The 19525-nt window shown below is 42.6% G+C and overlaps 1 protein-coding gene across 4 annotated transcripts in view; it reads left to right on the top strand.

Moving 5' to 3' along the window:
- Window positions 1–838: 838 nt before the first annotated feature.
- LOC106572747 (plexin-B1) overlaps window positions 839–19525 on the top strand; it is a 100200-nt gene continuing 81513 nt past the window's right edge. For 3 of the 4 annotated variants that reach the window (XR_006759312.2, XR_014380707.1, XR_006759311.2), the window contains exon 1: window positions 839–1258. The gene's annotated coding sequence lies outside the window, so the exon portion shown is untranslated. The remainder of the gene's footprint in view (window positions 1259–19525) is intronic. The other variant, XM_014147187.3, reaches the window with a different exon arrangement.

The following is a 19525-nucleotide window of genomic DNA, read 5'->3' as shown; positions in this document are numbered from 1 at the left end:
ATAAGTAGCATATTGTTTTTAAACGTGTTCATGTTTTTCTCCTCTGACAAAACAAAAGCTGATTCAAAGGGGGTGTGGCAGATCTGAAAACTGTTCTGTGGTTGGATACACATGAGTATCCTCGATGAACGGTGGCTATCGAGGAGGGGAGGAAACTCTTTCATTTCATTACTAACAAATTGACACACAGCTCGACCACTCGTCAACTTAACGGTTTCCGGGTCACTGAGGAGAGAGGATGGTCTTATGCCCAAACAAGAAAAGCCCATTCCCTCCAAACATGCGAACACATCATATAGTGGTACAACAACAACAGAACACAATCCACATTTAATTTAACTAGGCAAGTTAGTTAAGACTAATTTCTTATTTATCTACCGGGGGACAGTGGGCAGTGGCAGAATGACAGATTTGTACTTTGTCAGCTCAGGGATTAAATCCAGCAACCTTTTGGTTACTGGCCCAACGCCCTAACCACTAGGCTACCTGCACCCCAAAGGTAGACACATAGGTAGACAAAAATGTCTCATACACAATAAAGAATGAAAATCATGCTACACAATTATTAGTGGTAATCCAATCTGTTCTGTTTGTCTAAATGTGCTTTCAGTCCCACTGGCAACCACCAGAGGAGGCTCATCTAACATAGGCCTACATCACAGAAATTCTGAGAGAGGATGTTGTGAAACTATCAATGAATTGCCTCTTGTGTTACCACCTGGAACTGTGAAATCATACCGTTCTTTGTTGTTGATAATTAAATATGTCTGTGGTGGTGACAATTACTAATATTTTGGGAAGGGTATACGTAGCCTATTGGGAATCTGGTAAACCATTAAATAATTAAAAGTAGGGAAAAAATATGAATACTTTTTATTTATTTATTATTATTTAGCATGAAAGCTATTTGTAAAAATTCGACAAAATGTAGGCCTATGTCATACATTTACTGCGTTATCAAACCCCAAAAACAGAAGATGCCCACTTGTTATGCCTAAAAAGGATTCTGCCACTCAGCTGGAGCTTGTTCGTTGTGGTAACTGTTCCTCTGAACTCCTCGTGCGCACAGCCAGGCGGATGGTCAGCTGTGGGGATCCTTAAAGACACGACGAATGTACCCACACAACAACGGACGAAGTGCTGCCAGGTAAAGAATAGGAAGGAGCAACTGAGTAAAACAAACGCACGCACTTGGATTAAGTGGAGGTAACGGTCCTCCTTTTGGACAGAACAGAGACACTTTTTCTCGCTATTTAAGGTAAGAATACAGTTTGATTAGAGTGTATTTAAACAAATAATTACTAGAAAAGTTGTCTGAAGTGCCTAATAATAGTGAAGAAACAAACTTGACAATTCAGACTACTAAACACGTTTGAATGAAACTGCACTAGAATGGTTGTGCAACTAGCTGGTGGTTACAAATCTAACCGATTTCCACATTGAGATAGGAAGGTGGCATGATTTGTTATAGCAGTAGCGTTGCAAGAAATACGACGGTGGGTGGGTCTGCAGAAATGTGAGTAAAGAAACATATGATAACCAAAAATTCTACACATTTTGCCATGGTGCAAAAGAAAAAATTTGCAGTTCAATAGTTTATCTCATGCTATTCTACACATTTTGCCATGAGGCTTAGAGAAAGTGATGAATTAAAGCTAAAATATAGGTGTGTTGACTGTGATTAAGGCACTGGATCATGAACTGTCTTGTTTGCTAAATGAACAAATGAAGTAGGCGGTGGCATGGTGCGTATGTAACCGATGTGAAATGGCTAGTTAGTTAGCGGTGGTGCGCGCTAATAGCGTTTCAATCAGTGACGTCACTCGCTCTGAGACTTGAAGTAGGGTTTCCCCTTGCGTTGCAAGGGCCGCGGCTTTTGTGGCGCGATGGGTAACGATGCTTCGCGGGGTGTCAGTTGTTGATGTGTGCAAGGGTCCCTGGTTCGAGCCCAGGTTGGGGCGAAGAGAGGAACGGAACCTACACTGTTACACGGTTGTAGTTGTTGGGGGTGTGACTTTCTTTGTTATTTTGGCCACCCTTCCCATGAGAATCAGTGTCATTCCAGTTAATCTTAATGTCATTCCAATGCACTGCTTGCTATGAATTCTCTCTGATGGTGTATGCATGTTTAGGTAAAAAGACAAATAATGTCCCATTTTCAGATGTGGAAAACTACCCCCAGAGAATACATATTAAATCCACTTTTTTGTATTGAGTGAGAAATGCCTCTTTCATTTGTGTAGATCTTTGTTTTTGGTCACACTGTGTGAAGGAAGCTCTGTCATCTACTACATGTGGCCAAGTCACATTGAAACAACTAGTTCCTGCAAAGATGTTGGGAAATGCAAGATGTCTGGCAGCTAAAATGGCGAGGGAATTCCTCACTTGGCGCAAAAAGTGGATTTGATATCTTTCTGAATATATTTTTTGAAGTTCCGCCTGTAACTGGACACAGGCGTTTATGAGACAAGTTTCTTCCAAGTCGAGAACAAAGAAAGTATTGCCGATAAAAGGTTAGTTGAAAAATTGATGCCGGGATTTTACACTAGCTAAGGTGGAACAGTTCTATGGAAGAATTCACATTATCACTGTTACAATGTGTAACTAGCCATATAGGTCCATTCTACTTTCTTGATGCAGGGATTGATCGAACCCACACATTTGGGCTCCACTGTCACCTGTTATGCAGTACTGGATGTGTTGTGTGATGTTTCAAATGCCATTTTCACCTGCTGTCACAATCTCTTGGGGACAAACAGCCAACCTTTTCCTACTGTCTAAAGCTGAAGTTTGGAAATCGGTGGTGAGTATTGCAACCTAGGACAGACGATTTTTATGCCATTCAGCAATCCGCGTTGCCGTTCTGTGAGCTTGTGTGGCCTACCACTTCGCAGCTGAGCCGTTGTTGCTCCTGACTTGTTGGAAAGGTGGCATCCTAAGACGGTGCACGTTGAAAGTCACTGAGCACTTCAGTAAGGCTATTCTACTGCCAATGTTTGTCTATGGAGATTTCATGGCTGTGTGCTTTATTTTATACACCTGTCAGCAAAGAGTGTGGCTGAAATAACCGAATCCACTAATTTGAAGGGGTGTCCACATACATTTGTACATAGTGTATACACTAGCCCAAACCATTATCCTTAAGCCTTATCCTAATACTAAACTTAGCCTTTACCCTAAACCATATGGAACACCATTTGGGTCTTTGCTTGTCAAAAAAGATACAAGTCAAATAACATTATTTGACACATCAAATAAGCTTGTTGACCAATCAGGATCTGAATATGACTGCACGTCACATAATAATTTAACACGTTCATACATTTTTTACAAGTGCACACGGTCTGTGAATGTATTGTAATGTTTTTTAAATTGTATAAACTGCCTTAATTTTGCTGGACCCCAGGAAGAGTCTAGAAATTAATGGGAATCCATAATAAATACAAATGCATAGTGAATACACATTGATTACACTATCACTCGTATTTCTTATGTCACAGCGATTCACTGATACATATGCTATGATGCTGCAAAAGTTGTCTTGCGCACCTGCTGCTGCCGCATAAAGCAAACACACACTTCCCAAAGTGCTGGGACAGTGCTGGTGTCACACCCTGACCTTGGAGATCTTTTATTCTCTATTTTGGTTAGGTTGGGGTGTGGCTAGGGTGGGCATTCTAGTTTCTTTATTTCTAGGTTGGCCTGATATGGTTCCCAATCAGAGGCAGCTGTCTAGCGTTGTCTCTAATTGGGTATCATATTTAGGCAGCCTTTTCCCACCTGTTGTTTGTGGGATCTTGTTTTTGGTTAGCTGCCTGAGAGCAGCCCAGAACTTTACGTTTTGTTTGTATTCTGTTGGTTTTTCGGTGTTCAGTTAGTAAATTAAGATGTACGCCTACCATGCTGCACCTTGGTCCAATCCTTCCATCAACGAGCGTAACAGCTAGTCAGAAAAAAGCTAGCTAGCTGATGGATGCAAACAATTTCCCCCGCTAAACATAGCAAAACGACATCATATTTCAGTGGTGGAAAAAGTACACAATTGTCATACTAAGGTAAAGATACCTTAATAGAAAATGACTCAAGTGAAAGTCACCCAGTAAAATACTACTTGAGTAAAAGTCTAAAAGTATTTGGTTTAAAAAAGTATATGTATTTGCTAAAATATCCTTAAGTATCAAAAGTAAAAGTATAAATCATTTCAAATTCTTTATATTAAGCAAACCAGACAGCAGAATTTTATTTCCCTCATTAAAATGCAAATCAATTTATAACATTTTTGACATGCGTTTTTCAGGATTTTTTTGTTGTTACTCTGACTCTCACTTTTCAAATAAACCTACCATTAAAATTATAGACTGATCATTTATTTGTCAGTGGGCAAACGTACAAAATCAGCAGAGGATCAAATACTTTTTTCCCCTCACTGTATAACCCGGTCTGGTCGAGCCTCACTAGCCAGATGAAGCTAGCTGGATACTTCTAACATTAGCTTTGGGCAACAGGATTAAGTAGCTGGCTAGCTATTTATTTTCATGAACTGAAATTCAATTTCAATAGGCGGACAACAACAAGTGGCAACCTAGCTAATACTTACTCACAAGGATTCCTAAATCATTGCTAAGAATAATGAAAATGACTGCAGTTTCTACTGGTCATTGTTTTCAGGCTGGTTGTATTGGTGCTAGCTAGGTATCAAGCTAAAGCTAGCTACCCCAGAAGTTGTGGTCGAACAAATTATGCTTTATTACCAATGCGGTATTGTAAACACATCGTTCGTGGCCGGTGTTTGCTTGTTTGCAGACTTTTTTGTACAGCTTTGACAGTGCTACTGTATCTTTTTTGACACGTAAAGACCCAAACGGCGTTCCATATGTCCGTATGTCGTGAAGCTAATAGAATTGACGCTTTTACTGTGTAACTCCGGTAGGGCAACATCTGAAAAATAGAACACTTGGTAGTGTGCACCGGTGCTCAACCAGTCGGCGAAAGCCAACATCACCCACAACAGAGAATGGTTGATTGTTATGGGCAATGAATTTCATTATCTTGGCTTTAATGGTTTCGCCTTTGTGTTGTCTTGCTGAAATGTTGTTACTCTTTCAAATGACTGCTCGACTTGTTGACTGCTTGATCCACACAGCAGACATTGTGGGCTAGTTTAGGAATGCTGTGTTGCACATATAGCGCAACATTTTACGTGGCGTCATTATGCCTTGTACCTACGTTATATAGGTATGCACGTCAGCTTTGACATCGGTTTTGCACATCGACGTTAAACTAGACATCCCGATATGTTCACCAGTATATCGTGCATCCCTACCCAATACCCCATAATGTCAAAGTGGAATTATGTTTTTCGAAATTTTTACAAATTAATAAAATATGAAAACTGTAAAGTATTCAACCCCTTTGTTATGGCAAGCGTAAATAAGTTCAGGAGTAATAATTTGCTTAACAAACCACATAATAAGTTGCATGGACTCACTCTGTGAGAAATAATAGTGTTTAATATGATTTTTGAAGGATTTCTTTATCTCTGTACCCACACATACAATTTTCTGTAAGGTCCCTTAGTTGAGCAGTGAATTTCAAACACAGATTCAACCACAAAGACCAGGGATGTTTTCCAATGCCTCGCAAAGAAGGGCACCTGTCAGTAGATGGGTTAAAAAGCAGACATTGAATATTCCTTTCAGCATGGTGAAGTGATTAATTACATTTTGGATGGTGTATCAATACACCCAGTCACTACAAAGACACAGGCATCCTTCCTAACTCAGTTGCCGGAGACGAAGGAAACCGCTCAGGGATTTCACCATGAAGCCAATGGTGACTTTAAAACAGTTACAGGGTTTAATGGCTGTGATAGGAGAAAACAGAATGGATCAACAACATTGTAATTACTCCACAATACTAACCTAATTGACAGAGTGAAAAGAAGGAAGCCTGTACAGAATAAAATATTCCAAAACATGCATCCTGTTTGCAACAAGACACTAAAATAATACTGCAGAAAATGTGGCAAAACAATTCACTTTTTCTCCTGAGTACCAAGTATTATGTTTGGTGTAAATCCAATACAACACATTACTGAGTACCACTCTCCATATTTTCAAGAATAGTGGTGGCTGCAGTATGTTAATGGGTATGCTTGTAATTGTTAAGGACTGAGGAGTTTTTCAGGATAAAAAAGAAACCTAGAGGGAAACCTGGTTGTCTGCTTTCCAACAGACAAATAATTCACCTTTCAGCAGGACAATAATCTAAAACAGTTTTGACTTAAATCTGCTTGACAATCTTTGGTAAGACCTGAAAATAGTTACTTAACAATGATCAACAACCAATTTGACAGAGCTTGAAATATTTTGAAAAGAATAATGAGCATTTGTTGCACAATCCAGTTGTGGAAAGCTCTTAGAGACATGTAATCGCTGCCAAAGGTGATTCTACAAAGTACTGACTGAGGGGTGTGAATTCTAAGTGACCCCAAATTAGCTAACACAACGTGCCATTGGAACACAGAAGTGATGGTTGCTTATAATGGGCCTCTGTACACCTATGTAGATATTCCATCAAAAATCTGCCGTTTCCAGCTACAATAGTAATTTACAACATTAACCATGTCTACACTGTATTTCTGATCAATTTAATGTTATTTTAATGGACAAAAAATGTGCTTTTCTTTCAAAAACAAGGACATTTCTACGTGACCTCAAACTTTTGAACGGCAGTGTATGTAAATGAGAAATGTCTGTATTTCATTTTCAGTACATTTGCTAAAATGTCTAAAAACATGTTTTCACTTCGTCATTATGGTGTAGATGGGTAAGAACAAATTACAATTAAATCCATTTTAATTCCACTTCGTAACTCAAATAAATCTGGAGAAAGTCAAGGGGTGTGAATTATTATCAGTATCTGGTGTGACCCATTTGCCTCATGCCCCAGGATCTCGTCACAATATCTCTGTGCATTCAAATTGCCATCAATAAAATGCAATTGTGTTTGTTGTCCGTAGCATATACCTGCCCATACCATAACCCCACCACCACCATGGGGCACTCTGTTCACAACATTGGCATCAGCAAACCGCTCATCCACCAGAAGCCATACACATTGTCTGCGGTTGTGAGGCCAGTTGGATGTACAGCCAATTCTCTAAAATGACATTGGAGGCGGCTTATGGTAGAGAAATTAACATTACATTCTCTGGCAACACTACTGGTCGACATTACTGCAGTCAGCATGCCAATTCCACGCTCCCTCAAGACTTGAGACATCTGTGGCATTGTGTTGTGTTACAAAACTGCATATTTTAGTGGCCTTTTATTGTCCCCATCATAAGGTGCCCCTGTGTAATGATCATGCTGTTTAATCAGCTTTTTGATATGCCACACCTGTCAGATGGATGGATTATCTTGGCAAGCAGAAATGTTCATTGCACAAAATTTGAGAGAAATAATCTTTTTGTTTATATGGAAAATATCTGGGATAATTTATTTCAGCTCATGAAACATGGGACCAACACTTTACATGTTGCGTTCATATTTTTGTTGAATGTAGCTAGTTATTTTCATGAACTGAAGTTCAATTTCAATAGAACAACAAGTTGGTGCCTAGCTAATAATTAGTCACATGTATTCCTAAATTATTGCTAAGAATATTTACAATTATTGCAGTTTCTGGTCATTGTTTTCAGGCTGGTTGAATTGGTACTAGTTAGGTACCAAGCTAAAGCTAGCTAACTAGCTCCTCCAGAAGTTGCTAAAAACATTTGTGAGTGTCTTTGTCATACTGCAAACCGAAGTCAACTTAGTAAGGAGAAAACCAACCTCCTGTTTCAAAACTGTCATCAATGTTGACAAAATGCTTGACTACTATTCTGTATTTTGACTAGCTAGGATGAATCAGGTGCAACTGCTTGGGATATGGCTGGCTGGCAGAAGATGCAGGATCACCATCCTTTCTCCCCTGCCTGTAGTCTGGTTGTATGTCATGGAATATGTTGGACTACCTAGCTAACATTTTAGATTTTGCTCGTTTGATCCTGATCTTATTTCAAATGCTCACACAGACGTTTTGTCATTCGGTCGAACAAATAATGTTTTTTTTACCAACGCGGTATTGTAAACACATCGTGGCCGGTGTGCGTGTGCTTGTTTGCAGATTTTTTTGCTACTGACCGTAGTGGTGGCGCTTGGCTTGCTCATACAATTTCAGAGCAGACAACATTCAAACTAAAAGCTTATTTGACCCAAACGGTGTTAAATGAAACCTAGCCCTAACCCATACTTAACTCCTAACCTAACCCTTATTATAAACCTAACCCTTATTATAAACCTAACCCTAACAATTATTTTAAACCTAACCCTTATTATAAACCTAACCCTAACCCTTATTATAAACCTAACCGTAACCTTAGCAGGCAGTTGCTTATCTGTCACGTTCGTCGTAAGGATTAGACCAAAACGCAGCGGGAATGTGTATACTCATCTTCTTTATTTTGAAGAAAACCAAAACAAACACTTAATCAAAAACAACGATGAAAAACAGTCCTGTAAGGCACACAGCTAAACAACGAACAACTACCCACAAATCCCAATGAAAAAACACCCCTATTAAATAGGACCTTCAATTAGAGGCAACGAGGATCAGCTGCCTCCAATTGAAGGTCAACCCAGTAAACTAAGCATAGAAATAGAATAACTAGACACAGACATAGAAATAGACTAACATAGAATATTACCCCCACCTGTGGACGTCGGGCCCTCATTCCACCCTTATGGAGTCTGTTTCTGACCGTTTGAGCAGACACATGCACATTTGTGGCCTGCTGGAGGTCATTTTGCAGGGCTCTGGCGGTGCTCCTCCTTGCACAAAGGCGGAGGTAGCGGTCCTGCTGCTGGGTTGTTGCCCTCCTACGGCCTCCTCCACGTCTCCTGATGTAATGGCCTGTCTCCTGGTAGCGCCTCCATGCTCTGGACACTACGCTGACAGACACAGCAAACCTTCTTGCCACAGCTCGCATTGATGTGCCATCCTGGATGAGCTGCACTACCTGAGCCACTTGTGTGGGTTGTAGACTCCGTCTCATGCTACCACTAGAGTGAAAGCACCAAAACATCAGCCAGGAAGCATAGGAACTGAGAAGTGGTCTGTGGTTACCACCTGCAGAACCACTCCTTTATTGGGGGTGTCTTGCTAATTGCCTATAATTTCCACCTGTTGTCTATTCCATTTGCACAACAGCATGTGAGATTTATTGTCAATCAGTGTTGCTTCCTAAGTGGACAGTTTGATTTCACAGAAGTGTGATTGACTTGGAGTTACATTGTGTTGTTTAAGTGTTCCCTTTATTTTTTTGAGCAGTATAAATATATATATAAACCATCATTTTTTAACCTAGCCCAAAGACATCACTAGCAGAAGACTTTATAGTAAAATGGCCATGAGCATGACCTTCGATCTCTTACACACTCTTTCAGTTGTTTTGCTGTTCAAAACCCAGACGGACGTTCTTGAATAGCATGCCATCTGCTAGTCCAAGTGCAGAATATCTCATTACCCTCAGATCACTGTGCAATAGTGTGGGGCGATATGATTGGTTGGCAAGGGGGAACAGAGTCTCATTCCCTTCTTAGACACAATGTCTGGTAAAAATGTTTTTTTTACCCCCTTTTTCATCACATCCAAGTGGTAGTTACAATCTTATCCCATCGTTGCAACTCCCGCATGGCCTCAGGAGAGGCGAAGGTCGAGAGCCATGCATCCTCCGAAACACAACCCCGCCAAGCCACACTGCACGCTTAACCCGGAAGCCAGTCGCACCAATGTGTCAGAGGAAACACTGTACACTGGGCGACCATGGCAGCTTGTATGCGCCTGGCCGCCACAGGAGTCGCTAGAGCGTGATGGGACAAGGACATCCCGGCCGGCCAAACCCTCAATAACTCAGACAACGCTGGGCCATTTGTGCATCGCCTCATGGTTCTCCCGGTCGCGGCCGGCTGTGACACAGCCCAGTATCGAACCAGGATCTGTAGTAACACAGCTAGCAATGCAATGCAGTGCCTTAGACCACTACACCACTCGGGAGGCCCTGGTAAAAGGCTTTAACATTTGTGTGGGTAGCTTCTGCCCAGGCCATCTTTGCTTCCTCTAAAAATCCTGCCATCTGATTGGTTGAGAATTGTGGGCTCACTTTCCTTGGCTGGCAATGGGCACCACCTGGGATAACTCTCTGATTTGGATTGCTTTGTGCTTTTGATCATGTCTTCAAAACTGTCTGCCTATTTGGCCCATAAGCCTATGTCAAGTTTGCAGGTAACAGGGATGAAAAAAATCGAATGCTGTAGGCACTGGGACCTCTCAAACAGACTGCAGGCACTGGGACCTCTCAAGCAGACTGCAGGCACTGGGACCTCTCAGGCACACTGCAGCCACTGGGACCTCTCAGGCAGACTGCAGGCACAGGGACCTCCCAAGGGGAACTGCAAGCACTGGGACCTCTCAGGTGGACAGGAGGGCCCTAGGACCTCTCAGGAGGTCTGCAGGCACTAGGACCTCTCAGGCAGATGAAATTAAACACTTCAACAACAGTTCCTATATCAGTCTTGCTTTGTGACTGATGCTTTCTGTAAAAAGCTATTTTTACAAGCAATAGAAGGGTGGCTGTCATCTACAGGCAACATAGAGAGGGTGTTTTGATTGATAACAGTCACATGTTACGGATGTTGGCTAACCCCTTTGATTTTATCAACATGAGAACAAGCAGACAGAGGAGAGATTTGTCGGCCCTTTTGAAATAGGAATAGGGGGTTACCCAGAGTGACTGTTGCAAACAAGTATGTCCTGAGATAATAAAAAGTAGCTGTTCACATGTAACATGACCATTAATGGTGCTTTTGACATTTTTGGCTCTGCCCAACTGGTCTAGCCATTCCTCCTCATCCTCTTCAGACTTGTTGTGTAGACTTGTATGCTAGGCCCCAGAGACACAGGCGATTGACATCTCGGATTGGTGGAGATCCAAGCCACAGTACAAGTGTAGCATTGCAAAGGTGATTGACACTTGTCTTCCTCTGTAGCAGCAGTAGATGTATCTAAAGTAATTATTTTCACAGTGGAACAAACTAGCGCAGCTCTAGATGACAGAGACGTGGCAATAGAAAGAGAGAGGGTCAAAGAACTCCAAGCATATCTAGACAGAATGACACATCTTCTACTATTCTGCTTCAAGAAAGATTAGTTGGGGAGAAGATGGGCAACTTGATATTTGAGGGATGGATGGCAGATCTGAGAGGTTGGTGATTGGAAGGAGGTATTTGGGGCTTCCACCCCATCAGTCACTCTAGCAGCAGCTGCTCTGGTCTCATGGTGCATTCTTGTGCTGAGGGTGTGCTTTATGATGGTATGGAAGGTTGACCAGGGGGCATTAACCAGGGGGTACTAACCAGGGGGCTCTAACCAGGGGTATCTAACCAGGGGTATCTAACCAGGGGGCACTAACTAGGGAGCTCTAACCAGGGGGCACTAACCAGGGGTATCTAACCAGGGAGCTCTAACCAGGGGTATCTAACCAGGGGTATCTAACCAGGGAGCTCTAACCAGGGGTATCTAACCAGGGAGCTCTAACCAGGGGGCACTAACCAGGGGTATCTAACCAGGGAGCTCTAACCAGGGGGCGCTAACCAGGGAGCACCACTTTGGACATACTGCTCAGAACATCACCGTGAGAAATACAATGTCTGCTAATTGTTTGTAACACTTATGGTGTTTAACAGTCAAAAGGTTTTGATCTGATTTGATACAGTGACATAATATTATGTCCACCACAATGTGATGTCACTGATTATGATGAACATACATCCTGCTGCTTTGGTAATTACATCTGTCAGTCAGACCTGTAGCTAGATGCACTGCACAGAGGGAGTGTACATTACGGTTACCATGTAGAGCTCAGAAGCAGCCGACTCCCTGTCTGCTCTTCATCGCATCACTAAGCCCACCCAGGATGGGGTATTCATTTGCTAACGCTAACACAAGTGAAAGCCCTGCATAGTTTCCTTCTTGTTAGGCAAAAGGGTCTCTTCATGCCCTCTGCTTTCATGTCTCCCCTCTTTCATGGCGCCCTTCTCCCTCATGGCGCCCCTCTCCTTTATGGTTCCCCTCTCCTTCATGGCTCCCCTCTCCTTCATGGCTCCCCTCTCCTTCATGGCTCCCCTCTCCTTCATGGCTCCCCTCTCCTTCATGGCTCCCCTCTCCTTCATAGCTCCCCTCTCCTTCATGGCTCCCCTTTCCTTCATGGCTACCCTTTCCTTCATAGCTCCCCTCTCCTTCATGGCTCCCCTCTCCTTCATGGCTCCCCTTTCCTTCATGGCTCCCCTTTCCTTCATAGCTCCCCTCTCCTTCATGGCTCCCTTCTCCTTCATGGCTCCCCTTTCCTTCATGGCTCCCCTTTCCTTCATGGCTCCCCTTTCCTTCATAGCTCCCCTCTCCTTCATGGCTCCCCTTTCCTTCATGGCTCCCCTCTCCTTCATGGCTCCCCTCTCCTTCATGGCTCCCCTCTCCTTCATGGCTCCCCTTTCCTTCATGGCTCCCCTTTCCTTCATAGCTCCCCTCTCCTTCATGGCTCCCCTTTCCTTCATAGCTCCCCTCTCCTTCATGGCTCCCCTTTCCTTCATGGCTCCCCTTTCCTTCATGGCTCCCCTTTCCTTCATGGCTCCCCTCTCCTTCATGGCTCCCCTCTCCTTCATGGCTCCCTTCTCCTTCATGGCTCCCCTTTCCTTCATGGCTCCCCTTTCCTTCATGGCTCCCCTTTCCTTCATAGCTCCCCTCTCCTTCATGGCTCCCCTTTCCTTCATGGCTCCCCTCTCCTTCATGGCTCCCCTCTCCTTCATGGCTCCCCTCTCCTTCATGGCTCCCCTTTCCTTCATGGCTCCCCTTTCCTTCATAGCTCCCCTTTCCTTCATGGCTCCCCTTTCCTTCATGGCTCCCCTTTCCTTCATGGCTCCCCTCTCCTTCATAGCTCCCCTTTCCTTCATGGCTCCCCTTTCCTTCATGGCTCCCCTCTCCTTCATAGCTCCCCTTTCCTTCATGGCTCCCCTTTCCTTCATGGCTCCCCTCTCCTTCATGGCTCCCCTCTCCTTCATGGCTCCCCTCTCCTTCATGGCTCCCCTCTCCTTCATAGCTCCCCTTTTGTGTGTTTTTTGGGGGGGAATTGATTGATCAAACATAAACCTGCAAGCGTCTTCATCTTATCCATCTGCCAATTGAGTTAATGGATATGGGATTACTGCACTTGTACAGAGTGATGTATTGCAAAGTCAGCTTGGCTTCTCACAATTTTTTGGTTTCTCATCTTAATTAGTAGGGAATGAGATTTGGAGAGAGTCTGGGTAGATAGGAGATCGCTTTTATCCCCTTTACCTCAGACAATGAGATTGAGGAAGAGGAACTCTGCACTGGAAACAAAGGCTAAGAGTCTTGCACCATTGTCAAGCTGCTTTACTCTCTCGCTCTCTCTACTTCCCATATCTAACTGCCTGAAGCACATTGACAGGTTGTGATAAATCCTCCTCATCAATGACGTAGCTAGCTACCCTGTGGCTCGATATTGGAATATAGTGGTAATATTTAAATGAACTCCCTGCCTTGCCAAGTTGTTTTGGAGGGTTGTTTCAGTATTGTCATAGGAATTGCTATGAGATGCTCCACAGAGAGTTTATTGTTTAGATGTTAGTTAAATCCCTTGTCCCTTGATTAAGGAAAAAGTTAGAGTAATTCATTTTAAGTTGTACTCTGGCTTGGTTTAAAGATTAGATTATAATGCCACAGGCCTCCCAGTCCTGGTGCTCAGCCCAATCTGGCCCAAACTGGCTATGTCTCTACAACATTTGGGTCACCCAATAACTGACTGGCCAGTTTGTTTAGATATTTAGAGGGGAAAAACTCAGCAACAAGGAAAGCAAGATAACCAAAAATATTTAGATGTTTTTGTCTTTGCATGTTTTGAACGATTTTGACCTTAGGGCTCAAAGTCAAAGGCAAGTAATTGACATCACAAACATTCCCTTTTGATCTCAAAGGAAATGACATGGTTGTTCTGAAATGTCCACGTAGATATCAGCATTATAGTCCCCTGGTTTGTTTATCAATCCTGATAATGCACATGGATGTGCCACATTCAGAGACCAAAACTAGAGCCATTATGGTAGGAGCAGAGTAGAGGATCGCACGAGAGGCTTGTACTTAAAGGAACAGTTAACACCTTTATAAATCTAAGACCTAACTCGTGATCACAGCATCTTCCTTCCTCAGTCTACCCTCTATTGGAAATACTTCTTGGGGACCCTTGAGCGGAAGTCAAAGTTGCGGGAGAGGGACAGCAGGGGGGTATGGAAACAAGAAGGAGATTGTTATGTGTTTCTAATTAGGTAGCTAGGAATATAATAAAATGTGTTTTTCATAGAACAGTACAGTATTACAGTAGACAACACAGTCTTTGTCAAGGGGGAGGTACAATATTACAGTAGACCACACAGTCTTTGTCAAAGGGGAAGGTACAGTATTACAGTAGACCACACAGTCTTTGTCAATGGGGAAGGTACAGTATTACAGTAGACAACACAGTCTTTGTAAAGGGGAAGGTACAGTATTACAGTAGACCACACAGTCTTTGTCAAGGGGGAGGTACAATATTACAGTAGACCACACAGTCTTTGTCAAAGGGGGAAGTGAGCCACACAAAGCTAACAGATCCTCCAGCTCAGTCTAATACTTTAAACCTCTCATCTCTCTGTTCAGTCACAGCTCTGCCGCTTGCTTCTCTCTGTAAAACTTGGCAAAGATACAACTCTCTGGTGATCCAGCTACATGCTCCAGGGAGCCCTAGCCCTGTCAGCTCTCATTATCTGCAACGTTGTGTTGTCCTTGAGGATGTGTTATGGGTTAAGCGTTGAGTTATTTTCCACAACTTAAGTGAATAGTTGGAAAACTCCCATGGAAAGACAATGCCCAGTGTGTTCTGTCTTTTTTAGACTTGAATGTTAACCTAGGCAATTGTGTGTAATTGACCTTTCTAATTGCTGCTGTTTAGAAAGAGACTAGCCGCAAACCATCCATTTGGGTTTTAGATGACAGCATTTGAAGCTTTTAATGTGTTTCTTTTATTTCTAAGCACAATAAGGGAGTTTTTCCTAGCCACCGTGCTTCTACACCTGCATTGCTTGCTGTTTGAGGTTTTAGGCTGGGTTTCTGTACAGCACTTTGTGACATCAGCTGATATAAGAAGGGCTTTATAAATACATTTGATTGAATAATGATATAGGCCTAGTACCACAACGCTACTAGAGAAGGAATCAGGCATTTAAAAAATAAAAAGTATGTCTTGGCCTTTCCTCTTGACAGGACTATGTTGTCTGGATGCCTGAGGGTTTATGAAGATGGAAATGTGATCCACATAATAAAGTTATATCTAATCTATCTGCTCATCTTCACACAAAAACAGAAATACCTTATTACCATAAGTATTCAGAATCTTTGCTGTGAGACTCGAAATTGAGCTCTGGTGCATCCTGTTTCCATTGATCATCCTTGAGATGTTTCTACCACTTCACTGGAGTCCACCTGTGGCAAATTCTATTGATTGGACATGATTTGGAAAGGCACACACCTGTCTATATAAGGTCCCACAGTTGACAGTGCATGTCAGAGCAAAAACCAAGCCATGAGGTCTAAGGAATTGTCCGTAGAGACAGGATTGTGTTGAGGCACAGATCTGGAGAATGGTACCAAAAAAATGTCTGCAACATTGAAGGTCCCCAAGAACACAGTGGCCTCTATAATTCTTAAATGGAAGAAGTTTGGAACCACAAGATTCTTCCCAGAGCTTCCCTGCCAAGCTGAGCAATCGGGGGAGAAGGGCCTTGGTCAGGGAGGTGACCAAGAACCGATGGTCACTCTGACAGAGCTCCAGAGTTCCTCTGTGGAGATGGGAGAAACTTCCAGAAGGACAACCATCTCTGCAGCATTCCACCAATCAGGCCTTTAGGGGAGAGTGACCAGACGGAAGACACTCCTCAGTAAAAGGCACATGATGAAACCAAGATTAAACTCTTTGGCCTGAATGCCATGCATCACGTCTGGAGGAAACCCCATCCTTCATCCCTATGGTGAAGGATGGTGGTGGCACCACCATGCTGTGGGGATGTTTTTCAGCGACAGAGACTGGGAGACTAGTCAGGATCGAGGGAAAGGTGAACAGAGAGATCCTTGATGAAAACCTGCTCCAGAGCACTCAGGACCTGACTGGGGAGAAGGTTCACCCTCCAACAGGACAACAACCCTAAGCACACAGCCAAGACAATGCAGGAGTGGCTTCGGGACAAATCTCTGAATATCCTTGAGTGGCCCAGCCAGAGCCTAGACTTGAACCCGATCGAACATCTCTGGAGAGACCTGAAAATAGCTGTGCAGCGACGCTCCCCATCCAACCTGACAGAGCTTGAGAGGATCTGCAAAAAAGAATGGGAGAAACTCCCCAAATAAAGGTGTGCCAAGCTTGTAGCGTCATGCACAAGAAGACTCGATGCTGTAATCGTTGCCAAAGGTGCTTCAACAAATGACTGAGTAAATGGTCTGAATACTTATGTAAATGTAATATTTCCATTTTTTTATACATTTGCAAAAATGACTAAACAGTTTTTGCTTTGCCATTATTGGCTATTGTGTGTAGATGACAAAAAAAACTATTTCATCCATTTTAGAATAAGGCTGTAACGTAAAAACACGTGGAAAAAGTCAATTGGTCTGAAAACTTTCTGAATGCACTGTGACCTGCTGCTGCTGACTCTCAGGCAGTGAGGCAGTCTGTTGCTGAGTGAATGGTGGGATGGGTTGGAGGGTGGGCCGGAGGATGGGCTGGAGGTGTGTGTTGAGAACACTGCAGCAGGCAGCTTTGTCCACTATTGGCTGAGTCACGTGAGTGAGAGCTTTAGGTAGGCTATTTAGATTGTCATTATGGCGACGGCAGTTTTTTCCAACCCTTTTTCCATAAAACATTAACATGCTAAAACTGATGCGCATCAGGAAATAACGGCGACAAAACACTGGGAAAAGACTAGGCGCACAAGATACATTTGCTCGGTGGTGTTTTAAACTCCATTCTAATCTAATGTCGACTTTGCTTATGGAAAACGATATCAAGCTAAGTGTTCTTAGCGAGTAGAAATTTGAAATGGAAGTTATGGTACTCCCTCTCTGTTATGGGGGAAATTAATCTGACATTAAATGTGGAGAATGATAGGATACATTTGCATCTGTTGGCCATCAAGTAGCCTATTCATTTCTATGTCATTGTAGGCTACTGTAGGCTTCCATTTGATATAATAAATATGTTGAAAGAACTATATCATTGGAGTCATTGCAAATCAATGTGTAGCCTGCCTGGAGCTGGCAAACAGATTGCATAAATAGCCTGTATTGTTGTTGTAGCCTTGTGTTATTGTGCAATTATTAATGGCCATGTTTAGTTAATTATATTGGAAGTTATCAAAGCTCTATTGCAATTGCCGATCAGATGTTAGAACGCAATAGATTGACGATAACAGACAGACAGATTAGGCTACAGGTAAAAAATAAACACAGGCTGTTCTTGAAAAACATATCACGTTCATATATACAGTTGAAGTCAGAAGTTTACATACACCTTAGCCAAATACATTTAAACTCAGTTTTTCACAATTCCTGACATTTAATCCTAGTAAAAATTATTTCAATTGTTTAACTTGGGTCAAGCATTTCGGTTAGCCTTCTAGAAACTTCCCACAATAAGTTGGGTGAATTTTGGCCCAATCCTCCTGACAGAGCTGGTGTAACTGAGTCAGGTTTGTAGCCCACCTTGCTCGCACATGCCATTTCAGTTCTGCCCAAAAATGTTCTATAGAATTGAGGTCAGGGATTTGATGGCCACTCCAATACCTTGACTTTGTTGACCTTAAGCCATTTTGCCACTACTTTGGAAGTATGCTTGGGGTCATTGCCCATCTGGAAGACCCATTTGCGACCAAGCTTTAACTTCCTGACTGATGTCTTGCTTCAATATATCCACATACTTTTCCTGCCTCATGATGCCATCTATTTTGTGAAGTGCAGCAGTCCGTGCTGCAGCAAAGCACCCCCACAACATGACGCTGCCACCCCCGTGCTTCACGGTTAGGATGGTTTTCTTTGGCTTGCAAGCCTCCCCATTTTTCCTCCAAACATAATGATGGTCATTATGGCCAAATAGTTCTATTTTTGTTTCATCAGACCAGAGGACATTTCTCCAAAAAGTACGATCTTTGTCCCCATGTGCAGTTGCACACCGTAGTCTGGCTTTTGTATGGCGGTTTTGGAGCAGTAGCTTCTTTTCTGAGCGGCCTTTCAAGTTATGTCGATATAGGACTCGTTTTACTGTGGATATAGATACTTTTGTACATGTTTCCTCCAGCATCTTCACAAGGTCTTTTGCTGTTTGTTCTGGGATTGATTTGCACTTTTCGCACCAAAGTACGTTCATCTCTAGGAGACAGAACGTGTCTCCTTCCTGAGTGGTATGACGGCTGCATGGTCCCATGGTGTTTATACTTGCGTACTATTGTTTGTACAGATGAACGTGGTACCTTTAGGCGTTTGGAAATTGCTCCCAAGGATGAACCAGACTTGTGGAAGTCTAAAAAAAAATATGGGATTACTGCACTTGTACAAAAAAAATAAAAAATCTGAGGTCTTGGCTAATTTCTTTTGATTTTCCCATGATGTCAAGCAAAGAGGCACTGAGTTCGAAAGTAGGCCTTGAAATACATCCACAGATACACCTCCAATTGACTCAAATGATGTCAATTAGCCTATCAGAAGCTTCTAAAGCCATGACATCCTTTTCTGGAATTTTCCAAGCTGTTTAAAGGCACAGTCAACTTAGTGTATGTAAACTTCTGACCCACTGGAATTGTGATACAGTGAATTATAAGTGAAATAATCTGTCTGTAAACAATTGTTTGAAAAATGTATTGTGTCATGCACAAAGTAGATGTCCTAACCAACTTGCCAAAACTATAGTTTGTTAACAAGAAATTTGTGGAGTGGTTGAAAAACGAGTTTTAATAACTCTATCTAAGCAAACCATGGAAAAGTTTAATTACAATCATGAACCCAGATTTTAGTCTATAGCCTATGTCTATTGAAATGACAAGTCAATCTCGCAAATGGGCCATTTATAACTGTTTGTAGTCTCAACATCTGGCACATAATAATGGCACAATTGCCAAAAAATAGCCTAACATTCTTTTTTTAAGTTCATCCATGTTTCTTGCACAGAGATTTTGAGATCCTCTGTCCAACTCTCCTGTCAGATGTATCTATAGTTATGCACATGTACAAAAGGGATTTATTTAAGCAATAAGGCCCGAGGGGGTGTGGTATATGGCCAATATACCACGGCTAAGGGCTGTTCTTACGCACAACGTAATGCAGAGTACCTGGA

This window comes from Salmo salar, chromosome 15 (assembly GCF_965601325.2).
Source record: "Salmo salar chromosome 15, fSalSal1, whole genome shotgun sequence".
Classification (NCBI taxonomy): Eukaryota; Metazoa; Chordata; class Actinopteri; order Salmoniformes; family Salmonidae; genus Salmo; species Salmo salar.
The sequence above is the reverse complement of the archived record's forward strand: the minus strand, read 5'-3'. Positions and strand labels throughout refer to the sequence as shown.